Source organism: Artibeus jamaicensis, unplaced genomic scaffold (assembly GCF_021234435.1).
Source record: "Artibeus jamaicensis isolate MK-2021 breed Jamaican fruit bat unplaced genomic scaffold, CSHL_Jam_final scaffold_1964, whole genome shotgun sequence".
NCBI lineage: Eukaryota > Metazoa > Chordata > Mammalia > Chiroptera > Phyllostomidae > Artibeus > Artibeus jamaicensis.
This window is the reverse complement of record NW_026522030.1, coordinates 13,372,976-13,387,553: the sequence shown is the minus strand read 5'-3', so window position 1 is coordinate 13,387,553 and position 14,578 is coordinate 13,372,976. Positions and strand designations below refer to the sequence as shown.

Genomic DNA, 14,578 nt, shown 5'->3' with positions numbered 1-14,578 from the left:
ATTTAACAACTTCCTCTGGCGTTATATGTTGGAATAAACACGCCTGCTAAGCACCGTCTACGGATGCTCAGAACAGGACGCAGGGCCCTGAGCTTAGGGCCCGGTTCCTGAACGGTCAGCCTGCTGCGGGCGTCAGCCCGAGCGTTCTACAAAGGGCTGGAGAATGTCGGCTAATCTGATGGTTAAGCACAAGCCAGCTGAAAAGGCCACCTTTTTTACATCAATATAAGAATTACAGTTATGTCTGTGTTATGGGATTATGGAGAGTCTAATTATTTAATTTTTTCATATCTGTGTGTTTAAAGTATTCCTGTATATTTTCTAATATAAAAAAAATAGTTACAGTAAGGAGAAAACAGCCAGGTAAGTACAATAAAGCAACAGTAATTAAACCCATGTGATAATAGGACAATATAGTAGAAGAGAGTGTTCCCAAAACAAATTCTGTCATTTGTAATGATGTAATAAAAGCTAAGGATACACGTCAAATCAATAAGAAAGGGAAGAATCCATTTAATAAATGGTGTTTAGGACAATTGGCTTTCAGTTTGAAAACAAATCCAAGTCAAATCCAAATGGATTAAGGAATTAATTTTTTTTGTTGTAATTAGGGAAAGGAGTGAGGAGGACCTAACAAATTTAGAAGTGTTAGGAAAACAATAGAAACGATAGACTGGAGGGAGTTGGGGAGACTCACGGCTCACACTTTGTCTAGAATGTGATGAGTGAGGCCCCTCCCTGATTTCTCTACGCTGCCTTCTGTAGCAGTGTGCTGGTCATACCCTCTTTGACTCAGTCAGCATTTCCTGAGACCTCCTCTGGTCAGCCCCATTTATATTCAGGGAACTCAGGTACATATTCACTCCCTGATCTTAAGTATCTCACAGCCTAAGGAGGAGACAGACCGCAGTGGGGGTTGTAAGTACAAAGTGCTTCAGGAGCACATAGGGAGGTGTTAGGGTCATTAGCAGCAGCTCTCTGAGCTAAGTCTTGAAGGACAAGTCTTGATGAAAGGCGAGGCCGGGGGAGGAGAGAGTTTACCCAGAGGAACAGCATGGGCAACCACACAGCAGCTTGAGGGAACACCAGTGGTTTAGGATGTCCAGAGCCAAGGATTTGTGGATGTGTCGCAAGAGGTGACTGTTGAGGATGCAGAAGTCCAGCATGTGCATGCAGGCCTACCGAGGGGTGCCAGGAGCCCGTGATGGGATTGGAGGGGAAGCTGCAAAGAGGAAGACTTGGGGAGAGGAGGCCAGGGGAAGAGGAAGATTCCAGTGGCAAATGGAACAGTCCTGATGACTCAGTAGGTCTGGGAGGAGGGGGAAGAAACCGTGGAGGCCTCCACTCAGCATGGTATATGCCACTGCCTTATGTAAAGATAGGGGCTCGTGCCAGGTGTTCAATTCCTCCAGCCTCTGATTCTCTAAGTCGCTGAACATTGGGAATGTTTACCTTTCTTCTCAATGTCGTCTGGTGCAAAGTCTCTGCAGCGAGAAGAAGGAGCCAGCTGGAGAAGAGTTTGGGAGTCTGAAAATATTCCTCTGTGACAACAAATTTTTTTCTACTCCCTGATGAATCAAATCTACCTAATTTTTCAAAAAAGAGATCTTGATCTAACCGTGGCTTGGACAGCCTAGGCAACTGCAAACCCTTTCTTACTGGCTCTAACTCGGCCTTAACTATGTTGTCACCTTAACATCTGTGTGCTTTCATGCTAACAATAAACATGCAATGTGTTTTTACTACATGGACATTTATTTATTTGTGTTCCATTTTTCTCTGAACAGGCTTGTATACTATAAGATTATTAAAATAAAAATAGAAAAGCAAAGATATAAACAAGAGGAAACAAATATACTAGACTCTGAAACTATTATGGTCACTGAGAAGTGAAATATTAAATACTTTAAGCTTCCTAGCCACCTGAAAAGGAAGGAAAACACCAAGGTTTATTTGTATTGTCTGATGGAAGGAGACATATGCATCTTCAAGTTCCTGTGAAAGCGAAAGTAATCTGCATGTGGATCTCGGGTTGGGGTTTGGTGGTGGTGAGCTGGTGGAGCCCAAGCATGAAGTTTCCTGATTCTTTTTTTTTTTTTTTGACTTCTTGATTTGATTCTTTAACTTAATTTGTTACCCCATCCTTAGTCAAATATGCCTCAATAAGGGCTTATAAGTCACATACTTAAGTACTGGGTTGGCCAAAAAGTTCATTTGGTTTTTTTCCGTATGATGGCTCTAGTAGCGCTTAGTTGTCTTTAACTTCATCTGAAACAATTTTGTTAGATTGCATTGTGACAGCTGTCATGCCAGCGTGCATTTTAAAAAATGTGTCAAAATCAGGGAATTTTTGTGTAGCCATTTTCCTGTTGAAGATGGAAGAAAATATGCAATGTTTTCAGCATGTTATGCTCTATTATTTCAAGGAAGGTAATAACGCAACTGAAATGCAAAAAAAAATTGTGCAGTGTACGGAGAAGGTGCTGTGACTGATTGAATGTGTCAAAAAAGGTCTGAAAAGTTTCATGCTGGAGATTCTCACTGGATGATGCTTCACAGTTGGGTAGACCAATTGAAATTGATGGCAATCAAATTGAGACATTGATGGAGAACAATCAGTATTTTGCCATGTGGAAGATAGCTGACGTACTCAAAATATCCAAATCAATAAAGTTGTTGGTGACAATGAAAAATGTGTCTTTTATTTTATGGGAAAAAAACTAAACGGACTTTTTGGCCAACCGCACACAAATAAAACAGAAAGGCTGTCTTCATTTATTCTAAAGACATTGACCAAGTCCTATATTGACTAACAATACAGAAGGGAGAGACCCAGTCTTTCACCTTCCAAAAGCTCACAGTCTGTTTGGGAAGCAAAGGGGTAAGTAGATTTTTGTAATATAATGTATTGGCTGCTGCAACAGAGTTAACTCGGGGGCAGCATGGAGACTACCTGAAGGAGGAGGGGCTGGGAAACAGGGATGTGGTAAGAAAAAAAAAGAAGAAGCAACAGCAGCCTTTTGGGAACAGCGTGTGTGAAGACATGTCTTTATCTGCCCTGTACTGAATCTGCACTGCAGGAGCCATGAAGTTGCAGAAGTCACCAGCTATCAGATCTCGAGGGGTTTGTACGCCGTACTAAGGGACTTGATTTCATGCTGAAGAAAATGGGGACTCCCTGAAGAATGTCAAGCAAGGGAGTGCTTGGTGATGTTTGCATTTTAGGAGGAAAAAGTTACTGACAGCAGTGGAGGGAATGTACTCAACCTGTTAGAGGATGTTTGTGAAACCGCAGCCGACCTCGTCCTCCGTGGAAAGCTCTTCCCCTCAGAGCAGCAACGAGACGAGTGTGCCTCCTCCTGTCATTCCTACTCGGCGTTGTGCTGCAGACTCCAGCCAGGGCAATTGGTAGGAAAAAAATAAACAAAAGGCGCCCAAGTTAGAAAGGAAGGAGTAAAATGATGTCTCTTCTCAGGTGACATTATTATTATTATTTTTTATTTAGTTACTTTTCAAGTACATTTTTTTTTCTCTCCCCCCCCGCCCGATCTCCCCACTCCCTCCCATTCCCCCCCCCCCAGTCCTCATCTCTGTGTCTTTCATACTTGTTCCTCAAAATCCCTCCCCCCTTTTTCCCCTTAAGTTCCCTTCCCTCTCCCCTCTGGTCGCTGCCCACTTGTTCTCTATTTCAGCGTCTTTGTTTTTATTCTGTTTGCTTGTTTGTTTTATTCTTTAGCTTCCTGTCAAAGGTGAGATCATATGGTATTTGTCCTTCAATGCCTGGCCTATTTTACTCAGCATAATGCTTTCCAGTTCCATCCATGTTGTTGCAAAAGGTAGAGCTCCTTCTTTCTCTCTGCTGCATAAAATTCCATGGTGTATATGTACCACAATTTTTTGATCCATTCATTTACTGATGGGCACCTAGGTTGCTTCCAACTCTTGGCTATTGTAAATTGTGCTGCTATGAACATTGTGGTGCATAGGTTCTTTGAAATTGATGTTTTAGGATTCTTGGGGTATAATCCTAGCAGTGGAATTGCTGGGTCAAAAGGCAGGTCGATTTTTATTTTTCTGAGAAAATTCTATACTGTTTTCCATAATGGTTGTACCAGTCTACAATCCCACCAACAGTGAACTAAGGTCCCCTTCTCCCCACACCCTCTCCAACATTTGTTGTTTGTTGCTTTGTCTATTATAGCCATCCTGACTGGTGTAAAGTGGTATCTCATTGTGGTTTTAATTTGCATCTCTCTGATAGCTAACGATATTGAGCATCTCTTCATGTGTCTCTGGATATTCTGTATGTAGGTGACATTATCTTATATACCAAAAATCATGAAGAATTCACACATGCACAGTCAGAGTTAGAGGAATTAAGCCCCGTGTGGGTTACAAGACCCACACAGAAACCCATTTTGTTTCTAGGCAGGAGCATCTATCTCTTCATGATTCTTCTCCGGAACAACTACTATTGGGGTGGTTTTCTAACACCATCACTGCTTCCACATTTAGTAAGTGGTGTTATGTCAGGAAGGGTTCTCCCTGCTCTCCCACTTATTTATTTATTCACTGAATAAGTACTTAATTGTGGGCTCTTATTTTGTTCCTGTTATCATTATTCTTATGCCCCAGTGGTCTCAGATTTGGCCAATCTCGGCCCAGTCATGCTGGCTTCTGTGTACTTCTGACTCCCCTCCATTGCTCTTTGAACACTTTCTTGTTTACTGACGTAACGCAGGTGTACCAGGTTCGTCTTAGGTTTCTGTGTCTCAGCTCCGTGACCAGTCACGTCTTCAAGGAACCCTGGTTTCCTTTCATGGAACTTGGTATTTAGAAACTGAGACGTGGGCACTGGATGTGCTCACTGTGGTAGCTATTCCTGAAAATATAGAAAACTGTCTCTCAACCTACTGCCACATTGGAATACTATTTTTATTGTTTTACTGAAAAGACAGTATGAAAATATTGAAAAAAAATCACACCCCTTGCCTACATCTTTGCGTCAAATCTGTTTTTATTTGAACATTCCTTTGGTTCTGCATAGGAATTATATATATATATTTCACAGCCATATGTCAGTTCCTTATGTCCTCCTTTTTTTTTTTGCTTCCAGTAAGTCCTAAATACTTCTTTGTGCCGCTGCAAAGGCCCATCCTTCTCCCCTTAAACGGCCCCCATAGTCCCACTTAGCAGTTGTACCCAGCACACTAAGTCTTCTTCCTCCCCCAATGTGCGCATGCAGTGGCTTTCAGATTTTAGCTGTTAAGAGAGAGACTTGAAAATCTAGCATTTATGTTTTTGCTTCAGTTGATTTGTTCCTTTGGATAAGTTCCCAGGAATCAGAAGAGATTTTTTTTGGTAAATAACAGTTTATTTTCCTCCCTATCTTTTCTACCTTCAATCTTTCACAATTCTTTCTCCTTCATGGATGCCTGAAACTCCTACAGTGGATTGGAGTTTCGCTGGTCATCATGAGAGTAATAAAGCAAGGGGTGCCCGCCAAGGGCCAGATTCCGTGCTACATGGTGTACAGGTGTGCTACATGGTGTACAGATGTGTGCTTGTGTCTGCACATGCATGTGTATTTTACTCCTCACAACAGATGTACCACGTAGCTCTTATCTGAGGAAATTGAGAGACAAAGAGGTTAAGGAGTGTGTCCGGGGGGCAAACGGCAGATCCAGAATTCGACCTGAGTTCTTTCTTGCTCCAAAGCCCTGCGGGTCCCCATGCTGCACCACCCTGCGCCAGGCTGCCTCACTGGCTCCCCCCACTTAGGTCGTACCTTCCATTTGTCTTTCCACAGCCTGGTTCTGGGATCTGATCCCGTTGATGCAAATTACAAAGGACCAAGGCTCTTAGGGAGCTAAGCAGACTGAGAGGGAATATGAGTGGAATAGTCATTAACTGAAGGACTAAAACTAAAGCTTGCTAATTAATTTCAACTCCAGGGAGGACTCCAGTAGAAGAGGCAGACTCCAGATGTGAGTAGCAAAAATAAATCCCAAAATAACCGCTGCTGAAAAAAGAAGGTTACGCCTCTCACGCGTTGCCCTTGTAGTGATTCATTGTCACATGAGCTCCAACTCCAGCACACCCGTGTCCCAAATGAGCTATATGACTTTGGCTTCAGCCTCTCTAGGCCCCTGCCTTCCCACACAGGTAATAGAGTAATGGTGCCTAACTGGAGATAGTTTTTGTGATGATTAATTCTGTTATTATAGGTAAAGTCCAGAGGGCAATACAAGTGCTCAGGAAATATTAACTCTTGTTATTGTTGGTCTTTTGCCTTAGTCTTGAACAGTTTAATATTTTCACCAGTGATGTGGCTAAAAAAAAATGAAATTTGTGACCAAGACTACAGTTTCACTCAATATTCTTTGTTTCAGTCCTTGATAACCAGCCACCTGATTTTTAGACAGCTATCTGGCCATCCTGAACAAAGATGACATTTCTCAGCCCTTAGCTGCAAGGGCAGCTAAGTGGTACCCAGGTGGCTCAGTTGTGAGATGTAAGTGGAAATGACATGTTAACAACCAGAATATGTTTTAAAAGGGAAGGGTCATTGTCCCTTTCTCGATTTCTTCTTCCCTGCTAGCTGGAATTCAGACATGATGGGAAGAGGTCCAGTGTCCAGCCTGGGCCACCAAGACCTTGAAACTTGAAGCCGTGCATTTTGGAGCAAGAAGACGGAAGGTGCCTGTGTCCCAGACACTCTGGCCCATCACGTCAGCTCTGGGCTGAGGCCCTTCGGACTTTTTAATTATGTTATATGTCTTACGTTAGCAACTGCCATTTGTTTTTTAAATTATAGCTGAACACAATCTTAATTGCTACCAAAGATATATTTTAAGGTGACTTAGAGCTAAAAATGCTAGCTGTATAGCTCAATGGGCAATGAGGAAAGTTCTGGGGCAATGGACTAAGTCTGAGAGCATGGAGGTCAGTAATGATAAGGTAAAGTGCTTCCCTGGCTCTATCAAACCAGCCTTCAGTGGCCAAATGAGCTTCAAGTGGCTTGGGCCAAGGCTGGGGGCGGTTCTGACTGGGTGGATCATATAGGAGATGGCAGAGGTGCCTGTCACAGGGTAGGCATTCAACGATGTGTGTCCCCTCTGCCCGACCCCTTCCCCACAAGCATCTGAGTTCAAAGTGTTCTTTGTATCAGTGGAGAGTGGGATGTTTCTGTTCAAGGGATTTTAGGTTCTGTTAATAGCATGGTGTACTCACAGAGGAAGGGGGTGACTCTGCATTACTTTTTATAGGTCCGTTGGATCCAGAATATAAACAAATGGGAGTGTTTTCCCAGTCACACCTGAAAAAGACATCTACTTGGAAAAGAGACCTCTTGGGGTGGGAGAAGGGAAAAGAAACAATCACCGTATTCAAGTGTCTGAAGCGATGCTACAGGAACAAAAAAGTTCCTATAATCTTGTCCTAAGCCCCTAAAGAGTTCTAATGATTAACTGGAAAGACAGATTTCATCAATCAACTTACATGTTAATCACCTCTTGTTATCAGGCTGAGGTGGGGGCTGCTAATTGCCTTACCCGACATCTGTTCTGCCCTTGTTTCTCGAAAATATAGCCCAGATGTTGCTCTGGTCAGCCAAGTGCCCAGCTAAAATTCCCACCTTCCCAGACTTCCTTGAAGGTTGAGGCGGCCATCTGACATGGTTCTGGCCGACAAGATGTAAGCTGACCTATAAGGGGGAGTTCCAAAAAGGCTTTGCCTTCTAGACAGAGATGCCGCCCATCCTCCTGGCTTTCCCCTTCTTGGGCCTGTCTGGAATACAGACATGATGCCCGGAGCAGCAGCAGTCATTGAATAAGCAGGAACAAAAAACACCCTCAAACCATAGCAGAACAGAAAGACAGAAGCAGCCTGGGGCCTGGAACACATCCTCGCACAGCTTCTTCCACTTGAGCTTGCTGTCTTCTGGATTTCCTCTTACATAAGAAGAATCAGTCCCTTTCTTGTGGTAGACACTGTGACCTGTTTCTTGTCAATGCAGCCTAGAGGCAGTCCTAATCCAGGCACGATGCTAAGTTCTCAAGGGGGAAAGGCTTTCTTGCGGAGCCACTGCCTTTTCCTGCTGAGCTAACAGTTGGTGAGGAAGAACGTCCTAAAAGCTGGACTAGTCCCAGGCTGCACTGAACTCTGGGGGACGAAGTGTTCCCCTGACCCCGGAGGAATGTGCCCAGAGGCTGTGGGGCTCCTTCGCAGCTGGGATGTTGCAAAGCAGTATTGAGTGGGGAGTCAAAGGTTAGAGTCAATGACCTTTACACGCTGTTCCAGAGCAAAAACTTTCCTAATGGTCTGTTTAAAACAAAATGGATGGACTAAGTTTTGGTCACTGAGCAGATAGTGGTTTTCAGCTGTAATCTGTAGGAGAACACACCACTTCCACTGCAGTTTCTAAGGAAGCAGTCTGTGGCAACCCCTCAACTACATCACGGCGATTTTGACTTTCTATTGGCATTTCGGCTTATGTTTTATTTGTAGTAATGTAATTTATCCCACTTTTTTTGCTACTAGGATTTTTATTTATCTTGAATTTATAAAGTTAACGTGGCAGTGAAATGATACTCGAGTGCTCATGGGTTTATTTGTTTTGTCTGTGTTTTAAAGCCATGGATTTATTATTTTCTGTCTGTTTTACAAACGAGTCTTAGTAACACAATCGCCTTCTAACTGCATAAGTGGAATTGTTTACATCCTTTAAGCCACATGTCTCTGAACTAACCATTAAGGATCAGTTTTCTTGGCAGACTTTTCTGTAAACGTGTGTTTTTTATAGGGAAGGGGTGGAGGGTCTCAGATGGGGTGAATGCAGGAAGGGAAAGGTTGCTTCTGTGTTGGTCCCTTGATGGTTATCTCACGCCTGAAACAGGAGGATGAGCTGCGCCACTTTGCGAAGGAAGGTGCCCACAGGACTGGCATGCTATAGAGAGAGGCTTGATAGATGTCTGGGGAACGAATGGACAAATGGGTTCTTTTCCAGCCTGGCTGCCTCTGAGATGGTATCGCAGGGTCTGCCTGGGTGCCAATCAGTGTTTCTCCAAGTGCATCACAAAGGGAGAATGAGAAGGTGGTGCTTGTCAGGGAAATCACTTGGAGCCCCATCCAGATCTACTGAGTCAGAGTACCTCAGGAATCTGCATTTTAACACTCCCCCGTTCCCCCCCACAAAAAAAGCGATTCTCCTGTGTAATAAGCTTTGAGAACTGCAGTGTGTATACTGGCTGTTCCAGATGATGCTTGCACAGAGGGACAGAACCTGCAGAGGCAGCCAGATTCCAAGGGGAGCAGGATTTTTGGTGACCGTCCTTGAGAAGGTGGCCGTAGCAAATTGGCTTATCTCTGGCGACACCTACTGGTGGAGAAGAACTATTAGCAAACGCTCAGCCCCTCCAACTACAACGGTGCTTTTTTCTTGTAGAGTCTATGGTACCGTGGGGGTTGCGTTTTAGTGGGCGAATTCTAACAACAGTGATTACCATACGCAAAGCCCCAGGGACTGAGGGACACCTGCTGTTATATCTGTATTCCCTTTTCACTTGCTGTGGGGAGAATTAATAGGCACTTGAAGAATATTGTTCTTCGGTTATCTTACGTTTCTTGGAACACGTATTCCTATGTTACACTCATTTTGCAACAAATTCCCACTTTTATTTAGATTTCCTCTCAAAGGGTTTCCTGAGCCCTTCAACAAGGGAACATATTTTTTTTGTGGTTGTTTTAGGGACATAATGAGAAGCTAATGTCTGTCTGTCATTGAGGACTCCAGGCAAAAATAAAACATTTTCATGTCTTAGAGCAACTGGTTCCTTTCTTTGAGTCAGCACCTAATATGCATCTGCCCTCCTCTCAGTGGGGGACAGGGCGGGTGTGTCTAATGGGCAGAAGCAGTCAGGGAGAAGCGGTGGGTTTCAAGTCTTCCAAATTCCACCCGGGGAATCTGTAGGTCAGATGTTCCCCGAAGAGAGACTGGTATGTGTTAAGATATAGAGGTGCAGAATGGCTTATGGGGTATTTGTGTGTAGAAGGCAGTCACATCCAAATAATTTGCTCTTGTCAAGTGTGAGTCTGGACGTGATGAGAGATGGAGCCAATCAGTCAGGGCAGGCCTCACCTACCTGCCGAGGTCAGATTTCACCCCATAGGTGGTGACTAACACCTGCAGAGTGTGTGTAAGCTTCAAAGTTGCTTTTTATCAGTTTGTTTATTCCAATGGAATATCAATGCACAAAGTATAGCACCTCCTTTTTAATGGATTGGTAGTCGAACCTGAGTCCAAATTCTGGATTAAGGTTATATCTAGTAGTTGAAAACTTTATGCAGATTCAACACAAAGAGGCCCAGTTGGTTTGGACAGTCTCCTACCAGTCTGGTCATTAGATTCGGCCTGTGCGTTGCAATAAGATGTTCTTTGTATGCACATATCTGGCAGAGCTGTAACTCTGCGCCTTGTATTTCTGAGAATTTCGAGGGGGAGCATTAGTATTGGCCAGTTACTGACGCCTTTAATTTGAAAGTTTGAATTGTCAAATATGTCTCGAGTGCCCTGTTGCTGCTAATCAATACAGCATTTGTTTTGCTTATAAAACCTTGAGAAATATTCAGGCAAGTGCTGGAAAAGTCACAATAAAAAATGAAGCATGGTCTGGATCCATTCTTTCTACATCACCCAAGGCAACGTGTGCATGAATTAGTTTATATAAACACCTGCATGCATTAGAGTCTGTACTGCCTCCATTTCTGTCCTTACAGGGCCCCCACACAGCCTCACCCATCACGCAGACGCCAGGAAAACCCCACAGGTGGCCTCATTAGAACCAAAAGCTGAGCACCAGTTTGTAGCCAGTGCCTGAGGTGTGACATAAATCAGTTCATCACTTTCTGCATAATTTTTCACCTTTTAAAGTGAATACGTGATCATGGGTCTATTTCCATGTTGCATTTCACAATGGGAAGAAATGCAGTGGTGCTGCCCAGTCAAGACCTTCCCTCACCAAAGGTGGAGCAGCAGAATCTCTGTCTCTCCCCACCCCTGCTGCCCCGTCTTCAGCCACACCGTGCATATCCTTGCACGCTTTGCATGGCCCCCCTCCCCACTTATGTTGGAAGTCACTTGACTTTTCCTCTTTCTTTACCTGGCAAACGGAGCGAATAATACCATCTCTTGAGGATTAAATGAGAAAAATATGTTAAAAATACCTGAGACTAACACCCAGGACAAACCAGGTCCTTCATAAAACTGAATCCCTTTTCCTTCTGTGTCTGTCCCTCTCTTCATTTGATAGTTAAGTCATCACAACTCCAGAAAGGCCCTGGCTGGTGTGGCTCAGTGGGTTGAGAGCCAGCCTGTGAACCAAAAGGTCACCAGTTTGATTCCCAGTCAGGGCACATGCCTGGGCTGTGGGCCAGGTTCCTAGATGGGGGTGTATGAGAGGCAACCACACATTGATTTTTCTCTCCCTCTCTTTCTCCCTCCCTTCCCCACTCTCTAAAAAAATAAATAAAATCTTTTAAAAAATCCTCCAGGAAGCACACAGCCTTTAGACTACTATGGTGATACGTAGCCATTAATCAGTTCATGCTGTTCTGTGCTGTTCTATGGGGCTTACCTCTTAAACAGGTTAATTCAATAATATACTTTCTCTTAGCTTACAGATTTTCTGCCCCAATCACCCTGTAAAGATTTTGAGTTTTTTCAGGTATAGAGTCCGATGGTCATTAACCAGCCACCTGCCCTCCGTCCCCAGTTGCTGTTCTGAGAGGAATCCAGTTCTGTCAATATTTGCTCATCACTGGACAGGGCCCACAACCTCGATGTGATCCCCAAAACCTGGAGCCCCTGAGCTATGGGCGGGGCCACCCCATCTGCGTAGATGGACAGCTTTTGCCCGAGGGGCCTGGCCTCCAATCACGAGAGGGTCTCCTCGCCCCTGGTGCTGTGTGTTGACTGTTCTTATTGGCAGATGTTACCTAACAGACCTTGCTCATCAGCCAGCAGCCTGAAGGACGTTATTCTCAAAGACTTGGTTCAAGTTCATCTTTGGCTGAAAGGGACAACAGGAAGTGTGCACTGGGACAGTCCCCGTTGCACCTATCCTGCAACGCCGCACTCACCTACTCTTAATATCCTGGAAAGGCCAAGGTTTTGGCAAGTTGCGAATGCACAAAGTTTGGCAGTGAACAGGACAGTCAAAAGAGAGCCAAGTGACTGACACAAGACTGAAAAGCCACAAAAGAAAAAGCTGAAGAACCCTAGTGTTAGCGCAGAGACGTGTGACAGGGAGCGCGCTGGTTGGCACAGCTTCTGTGCTTCCAAGTGGCACTGATACAAATGCCGGCCCAGGAGGGGCTGCAAGACAAAGCTGGTGATGGACGTGGGGAGATGATAATGATGCTGAAACATTACCCTGCTTTGTTTGTACTTCCAATTTTAAAGGATGTTCAAAATAATTTTTGTTTTAGTGTTTCATAAGCTCAAAGGGTAGGAAAGACATTATACCTTCATTGTAATTTTGCAAAGGGAGTATTTTTCAGGAAATACACACATTCAGAGAAAAATCCTTTGGACGGACAATGTTCCAGTCTGGGACTTAGATGGTTTGAACACCCTATAGTGCAGGAAGCGTCTTGTTTGCCCTGGATCTCCTAAGTTGCGGGTGCAGCCAACTGTTAATCGCTAAGAGAAATTAATTCAGTGATTCCTAGGCCAGTTCCGGAGTCCTCTTACGAGGCGGTGTGTTTCTGTGCTGTCTGCTCCAGTGGTCAGAGAGCAGAGTGCCTTCCACAGGGCTCTCCGCTCTGTATCCTGGAACAGCTGGTGCCTGAGCTGTTTGACAGGCCTTCAGACCTCAGATCGCAGGTCTCCTTTGTCTGCCATTGCTCAGGACAAGTGCCACCGTCTCCAGAGCCCTGCCCATCCAGGATCTCCTGATGTGGGTGGAATGCACCCCACTGCCTGCAGCACCCCAGTGTTCTGGCAGGAAGAGAGAGGAGAGACTAAATTCCCTATTTGCTTCTTGCTAGGTTCCAAGGAAGAGGGAGGAAGTTAAAGCACTTGATTAAATAACAGTCATGGTCATCTACAACATTTATTATTTAGGAAATGTTGGCCTCCTATTGAGACTCAAACATTAAAGTCATTGCAACATAATTTTTTAAAAGATTCTATTTATTTATTTTTAGAAAGAAGGAATGGAGAGAGAAAGAGAGGGAGAGAAACATCAATGTGTGGTTGCTTCTCATGTGGCCCCACTGGGGACCTGGCCTGCAACCCAGGCATGTGCCCTGCCTGGGAATCAAACCGGTGACCCCTTAGTTCACAGACCGCACTCAATTCACTGAGCTACACCAGCCATGGCTGCAACATAATTTTTGCTGGAGACATGAGGGGGAGTTAAAAAGACGCTTTCCTTTCACTGGGAAAACTTTCACTTTTTACCCATCTCTGTCTTTTCTTCCAAAGTCAATCTGTCTGCAAAGTGTGGGAGGTTGAGCTGATTACAGTCAGTGATGCTTATTTGACTAGGACAGCCTAGACTGATCAGCTGTTGTGTTGCTTGAATATCCTACTGAGCAAAGAACTGCAAGAGCCCGTTCAGAAAGACACAGACATACAGCGTGATTTGGGTGAATGAAAAGTGTTCAGCAAGTGTTGAATAAGCTGACAGATATCTAAAGTTCCAAAGGTTTAACCACATCACATATTTTTATTTTTTAAAGGGTTTATTTATTTATTTTCAGAAAGAGGGGAAGAGAAGGAGGAGAGGGAAAAAGACATCAGTGTGGTTGCCTCTTGCACGCCCCCCGGGGACCCAGCCCAAAATCCAGGCCTGTGCTCTGACTGGGAATCAAACCAGTGACCCTTGGTTCACAGGCTGGCACTCAATCCGCTGAACTACACCAGCCAGGGCCACATCATATAATTTTAGAAGGCAGATGTTACGCCTGTTAGAAGTCATTTTACTTTTAACTTGTTTTTCATTACAAAACAATACCTGGAAATAGTTCCTCTGGTTTTCAAATAGGTGGTCTGATCAATAAAATGCATTAACATTTTATGAATCAGATGTGTAAGAATGGTATACATTGCTCCATTTACTGAAGTCTTATTAAGTGAAAGCTACTGAACTGTAGGCTTTATGGATTCATCTCTTTATATCCTTTTAAAGATTTTTAAAATTCTTTTAACCATCATGAGACGTAGAATTTTAAAGGTGAGAACACAATGACTCAGAGACTTAAGGAACTTATTAGAGAGCAGAGGGCCTCTAGCAAGTTACATAAGTGTCAGAACCACAGTTATTAACAGTGGACCATATAGCCAATGGTCAGAGAATAGAGCAACCATACTGGTAAACAACAACTCTTGCATTAGGTTCACAATACTCCAGGAATCTCCTTTTACTTCCTTGGGTGCACAGGTGCATGGTCACTATTTTCAGCCATGTGTAGGGCCTGAGTCTTCCAATGGTTGGCAGTACACGGTGTTGTGCATGCTGAAGTCTTTCTCTAAGTGCCAACTGAGAGGGCAAAAAAGATGTTGTTGGGTTGGACT

The 14,578-nt window shown here is 44.1% G+C and overlaps 1 protein-coding gene across 1 annotated transcript in view; it reads left to right on the top strand.

Annotated features, from left to right (window-relative positions):
• Positions 1-14,578, top strand: part of SLC44A1 (solute carrier family 44 member 1) — a 171,325-nt gene that overhangs the window by 140,816 nt on the left and 15,931 nt on the right. The gene's annotated exons all lie outside the window — the stretch shown is intronic.